The 20,108-nt window shown below is 47.4% G+C and overlaps 1 long non-coding RNA gene across 2 annotated transcripts in view; it reads left to right on the top strand.

Annotated features, from left to right (window-relative positions):
- Positions 1–17,485, top strand: part of LOC126534955 (uncharacterized) — a 30,682-nt gene extending 13,197 nt beyond the window's left edge. For both annotated transcript variants that reach the window (XR_011895405.1, XR_007600427.3), the window contains exons 2-5: positions 6,327–6,463; positions 6,531–6,598; positions 7,736–7,822; positions 16,827–17,485. This is a non-coding gene — a long non-coding RNA (uncharacterized lncRNA). The remainder of the gene's footprint in view (positions 1–6,326; positions 6,464–6,530; positions 6,599–7,735; positions 7,823–16,826) is intronic.
- The last annotated feature ends 2,623 nt before the right edge of the window (positions 17,486–20,108 follow it).

Raw genomic sequence — 20,108 nt, 5'->3', positions numbered from 1 at the left:
AGGCAGAAACATAGCGTCGGACGGAGCGAGCGAGACCAGGCCAATAGAAGCGGAGGCGGACGCGGTCGTAGGTGCGGGTTACCCCAAGATGTCCTGCAGTGGGTGCGTCATGCATCTCAAAGAGCACAGTCTGTCATAGATGTTTTGGCACGACAAGAAGAAGATCAGATCCGTCAGGGAGGAAGTTCCTTCGGTACAGAATGCCGCCCTGGAGAACATAGCGGCGAACGGACGCGTCGGTAGGTGTAGAGCGCCGACGCTCGATGAGTGCTCGCAGCGGTAGGTCTCGCTACTGCTCATCGGCGATGTTAGCGAAGGCAGACACAGAGAAAATGCCGTTGGCGGTACTACTGTCGGCGTCGTCAGGCTCGTCTACCGGGTAACGAGACAGGCAGTCAGCGTCCTTGTGTAGTCGGCCGGATTTGTAGGTGACAGTATATGAATATCCTTGGAGGCGCAATGCCCAGCGACCAAGTCTTCCGTAGGATCTTTCAGTGAGCATAACCAGCAAAGCGCGTGATGGTCTGTGACAACGGAAAAGGGTCGGCCACATAAGTATGGGCGGAACTTCGCAACCGCCCAAACTAGGGCCAGACACTCACGCTCAGTGATGGAATAGTTGCACTCAGCGGGTGAGAGGAGCCTGCTGGCGTAAGCGATAACACGGTCGTTGCCGCGCTGGCGTTGTGCCAGTACTGCGCCAATTCCGTGACCGCTGGCATCAGTACGGACTTCGGAAGGCGCAGAAGGATCGAAATGGGCCAGAATGGGAGGCGTTGTGAGAACATCGGTTAGATGAAAGAATGCAGAGGCCTCGTTATCGCCCCACTGGGAAGGGGCGTCTTTTTTCAAAAGCTCGGTTAGTGGTCGTGCTATGGCCGCGAAATTTTTCACGAAACGGCGGAAGTAGGAACAAAGGCCGACGAAGCTGCGCACATCCTTGACACACTTCGGAACAGGGAAGTGCGTAACAGCATGGATCTTGCCTGGGTCCGGTTGCACTCCGTTCGCGTCAACGACATGCCCAAGGACGTAATCTGGCGACGGCCGAATTGGCACTTCGATGCGTTCAGTTGCAGACCGGCGCGGCGAAAAACGTCCAGGACTGCCGAGAGGCGCTCGAGGTGCGTAGCGAACGTTGGGGAGAATACTATGACGTCGTCCAAGTAGCACAGGCATGTGGACCATTTGAAACCGTGAAGAAGGGAGTCAATCATGCGTTCAAAAGTGGCCGGAGCGTTACATTGACCGAACGGCATCACTTTGAATTGGTAAAGACCGTCCGGAGTTACAAAAGCAGTCTTCTCGCGGTCGAGATCGTCCACGGCAATCTGCCAGTAACCGGAGCGGAGGTCAATAGAAGAGAACTAGCGAGCACCATGGAGGCAGTCAAGGGCGCCATCGATCCGAAGTAGGGGATACACGTCCTTTTTGGTAACCCTGCTAAGGTGCCGATAATCCACGCAAAAGCGCCATGAGCCATCCTTCTTTTTTACCAGTACAACAGGTGACGCCCATGGACTACATGACGGTTCTATGATGTTCTTGGCAAGCGTTTTGCGAACTTCTGCGTGAATCACTTGACGCTCAGCCGGTGACACTCGATACGGGCGGCGATGAATAGGAGGGGCATCGCCGGTAATAATACGATGTTTAACAGTTGTAGTTTGGGCCAAAGGACGATCGTTAAAGTCGAAAATATCGTTGTAGAAAACAGAACGTGGTAGAGCTCACGAGCGTGCTTGGACGGCATGTCGGGCGCAATCATTTTCTGCAAGTCGGCGATGGTACAAGTTGTCGACTGAGATGGTAGAGGAGGATCGGCTGAATTGCCATCTACCTCAATAGATGCTATTGAGTGATCCGCGAATGATGAAAGCTGGGCCAGAGACATCCCGCGTGGCTGCACTTGTGTCGTCAAGCCAAAATTGACCACTGGCAGGCAGACACAATTGGCCGTAATAGATAAAACGGTATGAGGTACTGTGATCCCGTGTGTAAGGAGGACGTCTTGTATAGGAGCCGCGATATAGTGGCCGTCGGGCACTGGTGGGGATGACACTAGGTCAACGTAAGTCAGTGCCGTAGGTGGCAAGCGAACGAAGTCGACGGAACTAAGGCGACTGGGGTGTGGTTCAGCGGGATCCAGAACAGGCAGGTCAAGGCGGAGAGTATTGGCGGAACAATCAATGAGAGCAGAATGTGCGGAGAGGAAGTCTAAGCCGAGGATGATGTCGTGGAGACAGTGGGCGATGACTGTGAATAGCACAATTGTGGAGCGGTCGGCGAAGGAGACACGGGCGGCACACATACCAATTACGGGGGCTGTTCCGCCATCGGCGACACGGACAACATGCGTCGTGGCGGCCTTGATTATTTTTTTCAGGCGGATACGAAAGTCCGCGCTCATTACCGACAAATGCGCCCCAGTGTCTATAAGAGCAGATACAGGAACACCGTCGACCTGCACGTCAAGAAGGTTCAGATGAGTGGGCAACGTCAGTGGAGGATTTGGCGGCGTAGTGAGCAATGCAGCGTCACCTCGAGGCGCTGCATCATCTAGTTTTCCGGCTGGGAGCGGCGTCCGAAGGGAGTCAGCGAAAAGGAGCGACGGGGCTGGGGAGAGCGAGATTGTCGTCGTTGGGGCGAAGGTGAACGAGAATAGGGGTGGTTCGGCGCAGGAGAGTCAGTGGCGGCATTATCGGAGCGCGCGGCATAGGGACGAGAAGGGCCAACTGAGGGGCGAGAGTAGGCAGTATAAGCAGACCGGGTCGGGGAAGTCCAGCGACTTCGACAGTGCCGAGAAATGTGCCCGATGCGACGGCAGTGAAAACAAATGGGCTTGTCGTCAGCAGTGCGCCATTCAGCTGGGTTGCGGAAACGTGGTGGGTAAGAAGATGCGGGACGGGGCGGAATCGAAGAAGCCGGATGGGTATCAGGGCGATGGGCCGAGCAGATGGTGTGAAGGCCCATGTTTTCGATCTCCTGGCGGACAACTGCCTGGATCAGGGAAACCGTGACTGCAGGTGCGTTCGTGGGGCTGGAGTCGAAGGCAGCCGGATAGGCGGCCTCCATCTCACGCCGGACGATCTTTGTAATATCGCCAGTGTTGTTGGGACGAGAAGCGTCGGCACAGGAAGATGTCGCTGGGGTGTCGGGCAAACGGGCAAACTGCTGATCGATACGTCGGCTTTTAGCGAGTTTCAGGCGGCGGCACTCTTTTATAACAGCATCCACCGTCGCGACGTTGTTGAATACGAGCAAGTTGAAGGCGTCATCGGCAATGCCTTTGAGGATGTGGGATACCTTGTCTGACTCAGTCATGTGTGCATCAAGTTTGCGGCACAGAGCCAAGACGTCCTGAATGTACGTGACATAGGGCTCTGTTGACGTCTGCACACGGCCGGAAAGCGCCTTCTGCGCGGCAAGTTTGTGACCGTAGGGGTTGCCGAACAAGTCTCGGCGCTTTTGCTTGAGCGAATCCCAACTGGTGAGCTCCTCTTCGTGCGTCCGAAACCAAACTCGAGGTGTGCCACCGAGGTAAAAGACTACGTTGGCGAGCATCATAGTAGGGTCCCACCGGTTATGGCGGCTGACATGTTCGTACAGGCTGATCCAGTCGTCGACGTCTTCCCCACCTTTGCCCGAGAATACGCCAGGATCACGAGGAGCAGGGAGAGTGATGTAGGTCGTCGAAGTGGCAGCAGGTGTCGGAGGCGACTGAGTCGAGTTCTCATCGGGGGGAGCCATGAAGCTAGGCTCGACATGCCGTCCACTGCGAAGCTCCGTGACGAGGAACAGGGAACGTCCACCTCCACCAGATATGTTACGTAAGAAGACGCAGATGAAAAGCTATATACAAGTATATTTACAACGTAATACGGCGCACTTGGCCAAGAGGCAACAGCCCGCGCTAGCCTCCAATCGTCGTCGTTGTCTTCTTACTGCTCGCCTCTTCGTCATCGGTAATACTATTCCGTAGCAATATATATATATATATATATATATATATATATATATATATATATATATATATATATGTATATATATATATATATATATTCATCTCATCTATGAGATCGAATGCGAACGCTGTTGCTTTGTCTCTGCGTGTAGTAGTTAAGAGAGCGAATATAAGGGAGGAGAAGAATAAAGGAAAGGAAAGTTTCTGAAGCATAATTGCAGCGCTGTGGTTTTAAAGCGCACCCGCGGTAGAGAAACGGGAGTAGATATAAGCGTGCGCGGTCATGATACACACACGACAAACTGCCTTAAAATATTTAGAGACTTGAGAGAAAGTTTCGTGAACAACCGATAACAGGGCAATCAGCACTCGAATACGACGAGAGAAATTATTGAGACGTGGAAATGTTCCTTGAACTAAGTATGGTTTGCGAGGCAAATGCTTGGAATTATTGAACTTTTTAAACGATGAGGTGAATATGCGCTCACCGGGAGGACAGCGTCCGCACGAGACCACACCAGGGACCTTACTCTTCACCTAAATTAACATTAGAAGTCGAGGGTTCGACTCCTACCAAAGGTAGACAGTTCGACTGCCTACAAACATTGTGGGTTTGAGTGCCTGAAGTGCACCTTAACTGTACCTTAAGTTCTGCATAACACCAAAGGTCGTGCGTTCGACTCCCCCCAGCGTTGGAAGGTTCCATAACTTTGGCCACGCCAACGCGAACTACGTCGGTATTTGCGCCTCATGAGCCATATAATGCTCTCGCAATAATACACGAAAAAGGCCGCCGCAGCTATAGCGCGTTGATCCTTCGGTGAACTTCAAGGCAGGAAAGCCTTTAACGATGTCTGCAGCAGTGAAGGTGGCCAAGGGAGGCTCAGCAGCCGTTTCATCCCGTGCGCAGGTGCTGTACAACGAAGGGCCTGCAATACAAACAGGACGGGATTGCGCTATGGCCGCATGCCACAGGTGCCCCCTTGCCCAATGACAAAAAGCTGGGGTATAACACGAAGCGCTCGCTGACGTTAACGATGTGGCTGTCGTTGAAGCTGTGTCAATGCTCAAAAAAAAAAAAAAAAAGGCCGCAGCTGGGATAGTCCGGGGATTCTTCGGTGAACTAAAGGGCAGAAAACTTCTAGTGAAGCATGCCGGGCTGAAGGTGGGCAATGGAGGTTCAGCAGCCGTTTTGTTCTATGCACAGGCGCTGTAGAATGAAGGGACTTGTAGTAAAAACAGCAATGGTTTACGCTGTAACCGCATGCTATCGGTGGTGCCACCTTGCCACCTTGCATTTGAACTGTGTGTTGACTGCCTCGGCAATCTCGGTACCTCTGGGGTATACTGGGGAATCCCAAGCCTTGCGTCGATTTGGAGGAGCCATTTTTACTGGATATGTAGCAGAGGGCTTAGTAACGTCGGCTGTCGGGCTAGTTGGTACATGGCTTAGCATGAAAGCAGATGTTACTAATCTTTCTTTCTTGTACAGTGAGCCCTTGTTTTTGTGGTTGCGTGCCTGTCCATGTCCTATTTTTGGCACCTGAGACCATATCTAAATGTAGCAGAGGGCGTTTGTTTGTGAACAAACTGTGTTTTTGTGATAAGAGCGATAGAGCTCAGAAGGTGATTTTTTTTCACGCGAGTCCTCTAGACTAAGGCATCGCGTGCTTCAGGCTACTTGGTTTAACTGTGCATATGTAATTAGGCCTGTGCACTGCAGAGGAGGCTGCGGAATGTTCGGGAGGGGCAGGGGTAAAATCAGTCATGAGCGCGTTCAAAAATTGCCAGCTTAGCTTGATCCCGTCGTGCGGGAAGCTGTGACGCCATCACTTCACTTTATAGATGCTCTGCGGAATAACATAGGTAAGGAAACTGCCCAGTCTGGGCGATATATCGCTGGCACACAACCTTTTATATATATTCCCGAGCTTAAGAATAAAATACTATTGGATAACAGCTGCTCAATTGATTTATGTGATGATCAGCTGTTGGAGTTTGCACAGGCTCTCCCCAAACCTTGAAGGATTGATTGTTGGGCTAGATGGTTTCGCACAGCTGAACAAGTACTTAGCGCTATAAAAACCACAGACACAAGATAGGTGGACAAAGACAAGCGCTAGTCCTTATCCACCTTTCTTGTGCCTGTGGTTTTTACTGTGGTAAGTTACTTGTTCAGTTTCGCCAAGTCATTAAAAAATAATTTCTGCTCCCACCATGGCTTAAATAAATTTCCTATAAGATGCACACACCTGTGATAAACGTCTCCTGTGCGCTGCCATGACCACAAGGTGGTATTGAGAGCTAGAAACCTGCAATGGAGTCTAACAATAACTATATTTAATTTTCACTCTAATTTCAGTTCGTTAATACATCAGAAAACATTTGGACATACAGTACGAGTGACAGAAGAAATCTTGAGTGCAAAGTGGACGTAAGGTATTCTGCGACAGTGACATCGCTCACCTTTAATAGGTGGTACTTCATCGGGACGGTAAAGTAAGATGCTTTTTAGAGTTTCTCTGGTTCAATACAGCAATTAACAGTTCGTTTTTTTTTCTCCTAGGATTCATGATTTCTTATAAGGACAGTTTTTTCCAACGCAAATGGACCGCATGGCTCTTCGTCATGAGGGTATGGCAAAGCACGTGGCTCCGTTACACAGTTGACAGCAGCACTAACCACTTGTATATATCTTAGTTGTATAAAGATTTTCATAACTACTCGCGCCGTTCAAGGCTTCGAAAGTCGTATCACGGGAAACGTGAGTGCCGGATTATGATGAGGCCCCAGCTTCCAGTATTCACGCCATAGACACTTCCCACATAGTGCAACCAATTTCTTTTGTAGCTAAAAGCAGTACAACGAGACATCATATGTGAGTTGCACAGAGAACGCTCTTCAAAAAGAAAAAAAAGAAAAAGGACTAGCAAGCAGCCATGCCACACTTTATAGTACCTATATTTTTTCACTGCTTCGCTTGAGTCGTATCTTATTTCTCATCATCCCCCCCCCCCCCCCAAACCGATACGAAATGCCCTAGCAAATAGCGTAACTCGGCTGCTTGTTCGTACCAGCAACCAGCAGCCCCGCCGTCGCCTTGTCACTTTCTCGCAGTCGCCAAGTCAGTAGCGTTGATCGTTTGAAGCCGCTTTTGAGAGAAGCGCTGGCGCCTGGGACGAAACGCATGCGTCCCCTTTTACATTGCGTTATTTCTTTACGACTTGAGAAACGACTATGAAAGTCGAAAAAAACAATGTATTTATAACTGGTAAAATTGTATCTCGTTTGAAACTGTTGAATATAATGTTGACAGTAGAGCTTACACAAATATGCAAGTGAAGTTGCGGGGCTTTTCATTTTACTAATTACCTATTCAATTATTGCAGAAAAAATCACCAGTGTGCTCAACTCGACTGTTAACAAAACGCCTTTGGTGAAATGGTCGTATCTCGTAGACCCCCCCCCCCCCCCTTTTTTTTTTAAGCAGCTTGTAGCGTTTTAACTGGGACACACGGTATATGTTCCTGAAATTTGGATAAATCTGTCAAGTTCTTGCTGATGGCTGATCGCACTAGTGCTAGCACTGCGACCGCGCGTGATGCATGCGCAACAACGTTCACGCTTGATTTACAATTTCTTACCATGTGTATTGCACCACTTCAAAAAACCAAGTCTGTGCGCAACGCACGGTCTGTCTGGGTTGCATGCATAACCGAATGACATCCTCGCCCAGTATACAGGCCTGAATTATGCCCCCATTCTCTACAGGTGGCAGTTTCGTGGAGTCGGAGTATATGCTGTATTACCACAAAAATGGTGGCTGCGCCGTTATTAGAGTGAAGACACAAAACAAAGGTGTGCTTTTATGATCTTGAAAACGTAAACTGCATTAGGTTTCAATACTCGATATTCAGTTTGTGCTAAGCGAGCAAAACTTAGGTCTTATCAAAGAAAAATGTGGATTGCAACACATGGTATAGTTGTTTCGCACTTTTTAATGAACACCTTTGTTTCACATACCATAATTTCCCCCACATGTGCTTAGCACTAAACGGTGAATTTCGCCAACTATACTAGAAAAGGTGGCACAAAACCTCTACAACAGCATATTTAAGTAAGTAATGCTGTGTACCGTGATATCGTATCTCATAAACAGGAATTAAATGATTATATATGGGCCGGCTTGTTGCTTTCTTGTGTGTACCAGCTCTGCCGGAAGTCAAAATGTTATATAGATTAATCTCATTCTAAGAAAGGCCTGTCTCGCCCTTCAAAAAGTCCTGAATAAGCATAAACAAAACGTGAATATATTTTAGTATTCATCATTAGGATCCTTGTGACGGAATGATCTGCCCGGTATGCAACGTACTACCTAACGCATACTCCTCAGCATGTATCGCAAATCAGTTTACAGGATATGCAATACGCCTGATGATTTCTTTTATTTTAGTCATGATAATGGCCTACCAAAGTTTTACACCTTCTATAATTTGTTTCAAAATATAAAAAAAATGATGCCGCATTCAGCACAATTGTCGTTTCATTAGAAAGTGACTGCAGGTGTTAATGAGGAAGGTCGAAATGTTATTTCAGTGCAATGGCTCGAAATAAATTTGCGTTCACGATTTTATGCCACTTCGAATAATACGCATCCCGGACATAGGACAGGGGTAATTGGAGATCGCAGGGAGAGACCTTCGCCCTGCAGTCGATATAAAATAGGTGAAGGATGAAGATGATGATAGCGCAATATAATCATGTGGTTACCGTGACAAGTCAATTGAGGCTAGCTTCAATGCTCTAGACATTTTTTTTTCCTTTTCATGAAATTCATCCGCTCTGCGGGCTCTAGCCAAACTCATTTATCTTCTTACGCATTTATTAAAGAAGCACCTTTTGAGGATGCTTTAACACAGAGGGCAAGAAGCAGAAGTGTTTGTCGCACAATGAAACAGTGCCATAGAAAAGTGGTAGCAAAGAAAATGTGTCGGTAACGCGCTAAAGGAAATGTAATAGTACATATGGATAATGATTCATGATCCATCGGAAGCTACCAGCAGCAATGGAAAATTATAGACACCGGCGGGGGAAGCCACGTGCTTGGTTGAAGAATTGCGGGGAAAAAATATTGAGTATATTTTGAAGGTAAACATTTGCTATCCGATTTCATTGTAGTTTATTGATATACGCGTACTTCTGTCCACAAACACGTGTATGGTTTTTATGTATAGCCCGTTTATTTCATGTATGATAATAATTTTAGAAGCTTCGTAGAAAAGGAGACGTTTTTTCAAATTCCGCAAGTTTTGCCTCCGCAATTTATTAAGATACCCCACTACCCCCTCTCTTTCAGTCAATAAAGTAGCTTAGCATGAGTAACGTTTTTAGTTCAGTTCAATTTAGTTCACTTTATTTCCCAGACAGTGAGGAGCAAAATAAAAATAAAATTTTCTGACGAGTTTTGCCAGCTAAAAGCTGCTATCAACACCTTGAGAAGGCCGGCAAACTATTCCTGGGCAAATGGCAAGAACGAGAGACGTTACTTTACATAAATTCGAAAACACAAACAACAAACAAACTGACCACTGCGTACATTGATTCTTGTTTTGTTTATACATTAAGAAAACACTTCTAGTACGACTTGAAATTTTCAATATTCAAATAAGTTGTAACTAGAATAACAAATGAAAAATAAGCAAGCACCAGGCCAAAAGCACTTCAAGTAGGACTGAACATAAACACAGGAAGAATATTACCCTACATTTGAAAAAGTGAGTGTGTAGTTCATACGACGACAAATTTATGGCCTGCTTGTACTGGTTAAGTATACTTGACAAGCACTAGTGCATTGTTTTGGTGTTTTTAATCATTTGTTTTTTTAAACATTCCAGATATCACTGTTTCTTATAGATGCGGTAGGAACCGTAGGCGTTAAGCATGCAGTATCTGTTAAAAACTTCTTAAAAACAGCAGAAGAAATATAGTAGGAACGGAAAATACGAAACGCATACACGCGTTGAACAGTGGAAATAGGGTACTTATTTTTTGCAGGTCTTGTCGACAATATATAATCGAGGTTAGCTGCATGGCGAAAAATCTTGTTTTGTGAAACCTAAGGTTTTGGAATGTTTTCTTTAGTCTTATTCGCCCCCACTAGATTTCAATCATCTAGGTTTAGCGCAAAAAGGGCATGATACGCCTACATCGTAACCTGCGGCGGGAGGAGACGTCGACAGCGAGCGAGTGCGCGAACTATAGAAGCAGCTTTGTTTTAAAGCATTGCTGACATGCTCATTCCAACTCAGGTGAGAAAGGGACGCCAAGAATGTTGTGTCACTTACAATATTGATTTCTTAGTTAATCAGTGAAATTGTTGGGCAGAAAAAGCAATCATGCTCGTACATTATACTTGCCAAGTTTTTATGATGCCATGGAGAATAAAGAATGTCAGCATAATAATGAGAAATCCCGATCAGGTTACTTTGAAGAAAGGCTGGAAACAGGCAGATTCCTTACAAAGCTAACCGATACAGAGCTGGCGAACGCCATCAATCCTACCTGGTAGGCAATGTTTATTTGCACGAGCTGCTACAAGAGTCAAATTGGCATATGATGGTCCCGCACTGGCGCGTTGCTTCATTCCATTGTGAATGATGAACTCATTAAAGAAGTGGCATTTAAGGTTCTTATACCAGGGTACCCGTCGGTATTTAATTCACTATCGCATTTCGCTGCTTACGAGGTCGCGGGTTCGTTGCCGGCCACGGTAGCCGCAATCGGATCGGAGCAGAATGTGAGACAATACAGGAGAATAAATGCTAAGAGCATCTTGACGTTAATGCCATTAGGATTGAAGCAATGCAGAGACAAATGAGATTGCCACCCCAAACACAGGTGGCAATCTCGCTGTAAAGCACAAGGCCGAATGATATCACAAACACAGTTAGTTGTATGGTGTTCGTTGTAAGCAGCCCAACAGATAACTCCGTAATTTGTCTAGTGCTCATTTATTGAGCATTCTCGGCAAAGACAATTTGAATTCACCGATTGCTTTCACGGGCTCAAAGAAGCATGTATGAAAGAAAAGATTCCGAAACATAGTGAACTGCTTTGTTTCTAAAGAAGCAACAAAGAGATGCTTCACACAAGAAACTCGAACTTTGGGTCACGTTTTTCTAATAAAACATTCACAACATGTCTTCTAAAAATCAATCAGAGAAAAACGCGTTTTTTTATTCGGACAGATTGATTATATCACTTTTATAAGGACATGTGCGTAAAGTTTGGCTTTCACCACTATAAAAGCTGAGTTCAGTGTGGCACACTTCAAACGAAAGAATGGTACATCGCACCACGCTGCAGTATTTGCACCAGCTCTTGGTTTCCTTCCGACTACTGCTCTACCAATGAGCCGAGGATTGTTTTTAGTCCATGAAGCATCGCTTTGTTGCATTTTGACATTGAGCAGTTGAGGGAATATACTCGGGGAACTGGCGAGCGACACGCCATTGCATTTGAGGAGCTGAGGACTTGCAACTTTCGTGAGGTTGTGGTCTGGAGTTCTAGTCAATCAAAGCTAGTACGCGATTCAGGCGGAAGCCTAAAATAATGTAGTTCCTATCTCTTGTCTTCTCGTAGGAAATTTGTAGCAGCTACCTCTGAGTGGTGCTGGAAAACTTTTTTGTGTAACCTTTTTGCTGTGCCATATGTAGTAAGTGATGTGCTGATCTGTTTTGTTGATACCACTCACTCTGTCGTAGTGCACAACCGCTTCAGGTTTCTGCACAGTTTCTAGCGCTTGTTTTTGCTTGTTTTTTAATTGTAGCCGTATGAACCTAACAAGGCATACGCATATTTTATTGTGATATTTATGTGCCAAGCACTTTTCGGGTTCACATGGCAACAACCACTTTCTTGAAATTAGGACACTTCGGAAATGGCATTGCTTTTCTCGTGAATGTTGCGCCATAAAGTTAAAATTTTTTCACTGAAGGAAGCGTGCACGTTTTCCCATGTGGATGGATGGATGGATACAACTTTCTTGTACGTTCGGCAAGCTTTAACGCGACCCGGGCTCAGGTCTCCCACGGGGGACGTCAAGGCCCTGCCTCAACGCCGCCTCACGGACTTGCTGGACTGCCCACGTCTGGATTCCGAGGTCTGAGCTGCGCAGAGCGGCGGCCCACCTCGGCCACAGGGTCTCCGGAGTAACTGCCATCCCTCCTATAACTACATTGCACTCCCACAGCATGTGTTTGTGTGTTGCTGGTCCTTCCTGTCACAATTTGCACGTGTCGTCCTGATGTTTATCTGGGAAGATACGTTTCAGACGGAATGGATTAGGGAAGGTGTTCGTCTGGAGTTGTCGCCAGGCGACGGCCTGCCTCCTGTTCAATTTGGGACTTGGCGGTGGGCATATCCTTCTGGCGTTCAAATATGCACTGGTTATGTCGTTGTATCTGGTGAACCTGTCCCTTGCTGCTCGAGAAGCGTTCGCTATCGTGCGAGAGGTGTTGCCCTGTTCGGCGCGGCGGGTGATGTCTCGCGCCATCCGGTGCGCCGTCTCGTTTAGGTTCGGGAGCGCGTCGCCTTCCGTGGTGACGTGCGCGAGGAACCATATGATCCTCGAGCTCGCGGTTTTGGATCTGCCCGCTTTGGCCAGAATGGACAGGGCTTCCTTGGAAATCCTACCTTTGGCGTAATCCTTTAGTGCCGTTTGCGAGTCGCTTAGTACGACTTCGCATTCCTGTTCTGTGAGGGCCAGCGCGATCGCTACTTCCTCCGCTATTTCCGAGTGTTTGGTGTATACACTGCATGTGGTTCTGATATTGGAGTTTGTGTCTATGACTACGGCGGCGTATTTTTGGCCGTTCGGATAATCGGCTGCGTCGACAAAGCGCGCGTTTCTCTCTCTGCCGAATGAATGGAGCAGAGCCTCGACTCTTGCCTTTCTTCTACCTCGGTTGTAATCAGGATGCACGTTTCTTGGGATGTTTGCCACCGTAAAGGTGTCTCTGATTTTGTTGGGGATTTGCATTTTCTGGCCGTGCTGGTAGTGGTACGTTATGCCAAGCGTGTTCATAATGTACCTTCACGTCGTGGTGGTCGACAGGCGTTCGAGCTGCGAGATGCGTTGTGCTTCGGCTTTCTTGAAGGGTGTTGTATATGTCCAGCTGAGCCAGGAGATCGGTGCTCGTCAATTCCGTGAGGCCCAGGGCTATCTTGTGCGTTTTCCTTATGAGCGTGTTGATCTTGTTCTTTTCCGCGACGTACCAGTTGTGGTAGGTGGCTACGTAGGCGATGTGGGTGACAACGAAGGAGTGGATGAGTCGAATGACGTTTTCTTGCTTCATGCCTGCGTGTCTATTGGTTATTCTCTTTATGAGTCTCGTGGTGCTGGTGACTTTGCCTTCGATCTTCCTCACGCTTGCGCCGTTAGCTCCGTTGGCCTCAATGATCATATTGAGAATTTTGATCTTGTTTACTTTAGGGATTGCGTTTCCGTCTTGGGTGTACAGGCCGATTTTCTCGTACTCCCTGAGTCCCGTGTAGCTCTTTGGTGGCATGCCTCTGCGCGTGGGCCGGTAAAAGAGTAGTTCGGACTTGCTCGGGGAGAATTTGTGGCCCGTTCCTTGGAGGCACTCTTCGACTTTGTGAATGGCCGTTTGTAGTGCGTTCTCAATTTTGCCGTCACTGCCGCGGTCCGCCCAAATCGTTATACCGCCTGCGTATATAGTGTGGTGCATTCCTTCGACTTGCCGTAGTTTGCTGGGGATACCCAGCATGACTAAGTTGAAAAGGAGCGGAGATATAACTGAGCCCTGGTGGGCACCTGCACTTCCCTGGGTTCATTCTTCGGACTCGAGGTCTCCAACCGTCAGGGTGGCTTTGCAATCGTTCAGAAAGTCCCTCACGTAGTGGTAGGCCCTTTCCCCCATGTTCAGATTAGACACTTGTTTCAGGATCGACTCGTGAGCGACGTTGTCGAATGCTTTCTCCAGGTCTAGTCCTAGGATGGCTCTAGTGTTGTCTTGTCTTGACCCAGCTCCTTGTCTTGTCGTCAAGGATCTGGGTCTTCAGTTGCAACATGACGTCCTGCGTTGACAGGCGGGATCGGAGGGCTATCATTGTTTGGGGGTAGGCTTCTGTCTTTTTTAGATGGCTGCTGATACGGCTCAGGAAGGCGTGTTCCAAGACCTTACCGACGCACCACGTGAGAGAGATTGGGCGTAGCTTCTCCAAACTCAACGGCTTTCCGGGCTTGGGTATGAGGATAGCCTTGGACCTCTTCCACTGCTCCGGGATGCGGCCTTCTCTCCAGCACTTGCTCATATAGCCCGTGAGTTTTGTGACAGATTTGTCGTCCTGGTTTTTGAGCGTTTTGTCGTTAACCCTGTCCGGTCCTGGGGCTGACTTGCCGTGGAGTCCTTGGAGTGCTGTTCTGATTTCCGCCTCACTGAAGTCTTCATCTAACTTGGAACTAGGAGTGGCAGTGTACCGGCCGTGCTCGACCGTCGGTCGTTGCGGTAGGTACTTGTCGAAGAGTTTCATGACGATTTGCTGCTCGCCGCCCCTTTCTCTTTGTGCAGAAGTCTCTGCATGTCAGCTCTTTGCTTGGATTTGCATTGGGTTTCGCCCAGCAGGTGCCTCAGCAGTCCCCACATACTTCCGTTGTGGAGTTGGCCATCCGCGGCGTTGCATACTTCGTCCCACTGTTGCTTGCTCAAGGCATTGCAGTTCCCTTCAATTTGTTTGTTTTGTTCGGCTATCTTTTTCTCAGCTTTCGATTGAGCCGCTGTCCTTGCCATCGGGTTTGCATGGATTTCTTGGCTTCCCAGACGTGAGCGAGGCGACTGCACATCTTCACCGTTAGGATTTCGGGAGCGATGGTTTGCGCGGCCTCCCCGACATCCCTGGTCATGTCCGCGATCCATGTGTCAATGTCACCGATCGGCTCGTCGTCTAGGCTGATATCCCAGTGCTTGCGGAACTTGTCCCAGTTTGTCCATTTGACGCTTTTGATCGGGGGGGGGGGGGGGGTAGTTCCCGCTCGGGGGATCGTGATTTCGATGGTCATGTGGTCGCTACTTAGGTCTTCTAGGGTGTTTCTCCAGGTAGTCCTCTCAACATTTTTGATAATTCTTAAGTCCAGTGTGGTATCTCATGCAACCGAATTGCCCATTCCAGTTGGGGCACTGGAATCCGTGATGAGCGTGTCTTCCAAGTGTATTCCCATGTGCACTCGAAATTTATCCAATGTCAGGCAATAACCATGATCCAAGTAATCGCTCATGTTTGATAGCCCAACAATGGTGCCCATGCACATTGTTACCTTGTTATATTGGCGCCCAATACAAAAATGTCATGCTCTCAAATTAGGTGTATTCGTTGATAGGTAAATTTTTGAATTGTCACCTGCCCTGCAATGGCAAAAAAAAACACAAGAAGTGATGACAAAGTAAAAGTTGAGCGGTGAAGCCGAACTTGCATCTCTAGGTTTTAGTTCAGACCAGCCCAGCTTTTCGTCGGCAGAAGTGGTACAAACTTCAACGATGAGCTTGACTCGTCTTCGTTAGGGAGAGGACTAATATTCTGGCTGCAATGCCTTTCCGATAGCCATCTGTCAAGCGGCCATGCTATACTCGGTGGTGTCTGTTGCGGATGGGATCCTATTGTTTTATTCCATTTAAGGCTACATAACCCGCGTGCCATCTTGGCGCATATCTATTCTTGCGGATTGGCCAAGTATGGGCGTGTACCAACGTTAGAGACCTCGTCCCGAATGTTTGTTAGGGCACCACACACAGGGACACACGTTCAGTGACCAAAAATATGTAGTAGGAATTAGATAGTCGCCAGTAGCAGGTTCTTTATTCGGGCACATACCCTGTGGTCCATGTTGGCAGCTTCGGCAGACAGCAACCAGAATGTTCTTAGTAACCCAAAGTACTCGGGCAAAAAAGTGAGGCGCAATGTGACCTAACGCAACGGTGGAAATGTTCCCAACGAATCCTGATAGCATTAAAACCCTCGTGTATTGTGCATTAACCGCACAGTAAACAACCTTAACAAGAGCTGTACACTACGACTGGCCTGATTGTGGTTTTGGCATGTACAACCTGAATGTATATATTGAATTATGTGGTCTATCGAACTATTACTGCAGAGTAGATCAATTCCTTGTAACCAGGCTTGAGCGTAACCCTGTGCACTATTTTTTTCACTGAACTCATTCAGGATATGCGCTCTTAATTTTCTGCCATGCGAACGAAAGGGCAACAACTACGAGCAGGACAATATAATGTGACAATTGTTTCGAATGACATTTCTTATCGTACTTCATCACTGAGGCGAGCGGTGATTTGCCTGCGTTACCTCTAGAATCTGCCCATCCTAACCACCGTAAAATAAAGGCAGAGAACTGAGCGCACGGAATTGCTGCATTGTACTAGCTAATGACACGTGACGTGGGTGCAGTGAATGATGACTGGGTATATTCCCAATTCTTCAGGATATCATTCCAGGTTGATAGTGTGTTAGAAATGTTAAAATAAGACGAGTTTGTGGCCCCCCCTCGCGTTGCAGGTTTGGAAATAGTTTTCTACGAAAAATATTGAACACGGTCGCTTGGAACTAACCATCTTTGATGTTTTGCCAAGGCCATGCAAAATAATTACGTGTAAAAGATAGCCTTCGGTTTACGATCAGCCATTTGTTAAACGATCTATTCACGCCTGAGCAGTAAAGGCAGCAACTGTGTGCATCGTTATTTATAAAACAAATAGTTTGAATAGCTGTTCTGAGAACGTTTATATAAACAGCTGATACTTTTTATTGCTGGATTTTGTTTTTTTTCTAGATGGACGTCTCATTTACGACCTTCGAGTTAAGGATTCCTGCATACGTCAAGGACCTAGTGCCAAATGCGTTGTCGAATTCGTAAAATATAGGATCCAAGAACAGACTATTTATCAGAGGGAATGCAAGGGCAGATTTGCTGACAATGAAAAGTGATTCCCTGTATGACAGAGGAAGACGCCGTGAATATAAATATTTAAAAAAGTGTGATTGATTTTGGGAATTTTTACGATGTGTCCTCATTGAATATTCAAATAATGAGAAGCCAGCAAACAAGGACACCTAGGACAACATTGGAGAAATTACTTGTACTTACTATTGAATAAAGAAATGATAAATTATAGGCAACAAAAGGGGATGAAACAATAAACAACTTACCACAGGTGGGGAACGATCCCGCGTCTTCGCATTAAGCAAGCGATGCTCTAACGATCTGCCATTACGCGTAATGAGTACACGTGGGATCGTTCCACACCTGCGGCAAGTAGTCTTTTCATCCACTTTCGCTGCCTTTAATATATCATTTCTTTAATTCAATCATTAAGTAGAAGTAAGTTCCCCTGCGTTGTCCTTCGTGTCCTTGTTTGTAGGCTTCTCGTGATACGATTATTCAAAATCTCGCTCCTCGGCTAACCCGCTTTCTGCTCGTTCTTACATTGAATATTCAGTAATAAAAGAATTCAATGCATGGAAGCTTAAAAAGAACTGGAGTGTGGTCTTTCAAAACTGTCTTTAGCACGGGAACTGGGGAGGTAGTTTACGCATCATCATCATCATCATCATCGTGCTCTTTTATGTCCACTGCAGGACGAAGGCCTCTCCCCGCGATCTCCAATTACCGCTCTCCTGCGCCAACCGATTCCCATGTTCCCGCAAATATAATGTTGCGATACAACAGAGGCTGAAGAGACGTAGCGCAAATCAAGACGAAGACGAATATCCGGGCTTGGCACGAGCTGGTTTTCATCTTGGTTTCAGGCTGCGCTGCTCTTGTAAATACACTGTACACAGTGCCTATTGTCATTGTATTTCCACATGTAGCATTTGGTGCAGGATTGCGAAATCCGTCCTCGCCACAGAGCACGGCAGCGGTCGCAACATCGGCCTCACTACCATGCCTCCCGGAGATGAAACCCCATGAGCGCGGGCTACGACTCTTCAGACTGCTCCAGATGTGACAGTTTCCAGGCTAGCGATCTTAGCCTGTTTTCTGGCTTGATGGCATCGACGTCGAAGAGTGGACTAGCTATTACGAACGCGTCACCTCAAATAAGGGAAGGGATACAGCGATCATCCTCGTATACGTCGTTTCTTACCTGAGCGCCCTCCCACGCGTCTGGTACCGATCCCCCGCAGACGACTTCACAAACTGGGACATTTTCAAAGAGAAACTCCGCGAACTTTTCGGCGACTCGTTCTCGCGCACGGTCGCAGCAAAAAAGGCTATTGTCACCCGTGCTCAGAGCCCCACAGCGCGCTACGTCTTATACATACAATACGTCCTGGCTCTTTGACACAAAGCTAACAACAAGCTGTCTGAAACAAAGTGGCGCGTATATTAAAGGGTATCGCAGACAACGCCTTCAACTTGTTGGTTTTTGGCGACGTCTCTACAGTCAACGCTATGATCGAGAAATGCCGCCGCTTCGAACAAGTGCAGAGAGGACCTATCAGGTCTCACATCATACGCCTACCGAACACCGCTGCTACGTTGACTAGTGAGGACCATCCCCGCCAGCCAATCCCTTTTGACAACGCAACTCGTGTCGTTCGCCGCGAGCTCGAGGCAGTGTACCCGCGATCCCATTCCACAGCGACCACCGATTCATCACCAGCCACGGTTACTATAAACCAGGCCGTTGTCCGACAGAATTTTAAAGCATGGGTCTTAGCGCTGTGTGCTCGTCAACCCACGAAACTAGAGCGCAGTACTTCTCTTGCAGCCATCCTCGTCCTGACAGCCATTTCCCTCCACATCCCACAACCCGCTTGGTTGGCGCACATCTCATAACAGTCACCTCTACTTCTACTGCTGCCACATTGGCCACATCGCTCATCATTTCCGCAACCCATGGCCCAACTCCGTCTCCAACATACCAACAGTGCATATTTGCCTAACTCTGCGCTTACTCTTCTCTATGATTCTCTTCAGGATCGTAGTGCCGCTGACGCCCCTGCTGTGAATCTTCGCTACGGCCGATTGCCGTCACGCCGACGCCGTCAGCCTTCCTCACCCGAGACCTGTCGCTCCTCGTCGCCGTTTATTCTCGCCCAAAGCCGACCGAAAAAACAAGGAACTGTAATTTCTGTAGGTGAAGCTACGATATCGATATTGCCCAGAAATCCTCTGCTAACTTCGCCCATGAACGACAACATTCTTGAAGTTGACGTTGAAAGCGCTGCTGTTACTGCGCTGATCGACAGAGGCGCCCACCTCTCCGTTATGAGCGCTGCCTTCCGACGACGAATTAGAAACGTGCTTGCTCCCGCACCAACACACGTCGTCCGCTGTGCCGTTGGCGGTATTGTTTTTGTCATCCGTATGTGTACTCCTCGCGTCAGTATCTCCGGCCGTCACACTGTTCTTCTTTTTCACGTGATGGCCCATTGCCCGGACAATCTAATTCTCGGCCTTGGTCTTCTCTTAGCACATTCGGCTCTTACTGACTGCTCCGCCGGCACCCTCTGCCTAGAACTGCCTATTTTTTTCGTATACCTATGATGCAACCCCCAGCCACTTAAGCCCCACCAACTTCTTTCGACTGCCGCCCAAATCATTGTCAGATATCAAACTGTTAGATAGATTGTTTTCTCTCAAAACAAGGTACAGAATGAGAGAGGACGGAAAGGAGAAAGCTGCCAAGTGGAGCTTGAGAACCCCCTACGGTTCGCAAAATAGTAGTGTGGTTAAAAACCAAGGCAATGCGACAGCTTGCAAAATATTCACAACAACGAAATTCAAATCAGAGAAAATCATTCTCAATACCCGTAATATATTGCATAATTGTAATTTTACATGTAATGCACAATATAATTGGGATTTTACACAATTAACACAATTAAACAATCACACAGTTTCGCGCCAATTGCCATTACACATTTCTAACGCCAACGTAGACAAAAATGCAGACAAATAGAATTCGTTAAAGTCCCTTACAATGCATTGTCAAACAGTTACACAGGTGAGCTATTTGTTCGCAGGCTCGAAAAGAGTTATCAATTCCATGAAAGTTTGTGTAAAAACAACCTAACAGAAAAACGATTATGTTCGAGAACATTTAGG

The sequence above is a fragment of the Dermacentor andersoni genome, chromosome 7, assembly GCF_023375885.2.
Source record: "Dermacentor andersoni chromosome 7, qqDerAnde1_hic_scaffold, whole genome shotgun sequence".
NCBI classification, from domain to species: domain Eukaryota; kingdom Metazoa; phylum Arthropoda; class Arachnida; order Ixodida; family Ixodidae; genus Dermacentor; species Dermacentor andersoni.
The sequence above is the reverse complement of the archived record's forward strand: the minus strand, read 5'-3'. Positions and strand labels throughout refer to the sequence as shown.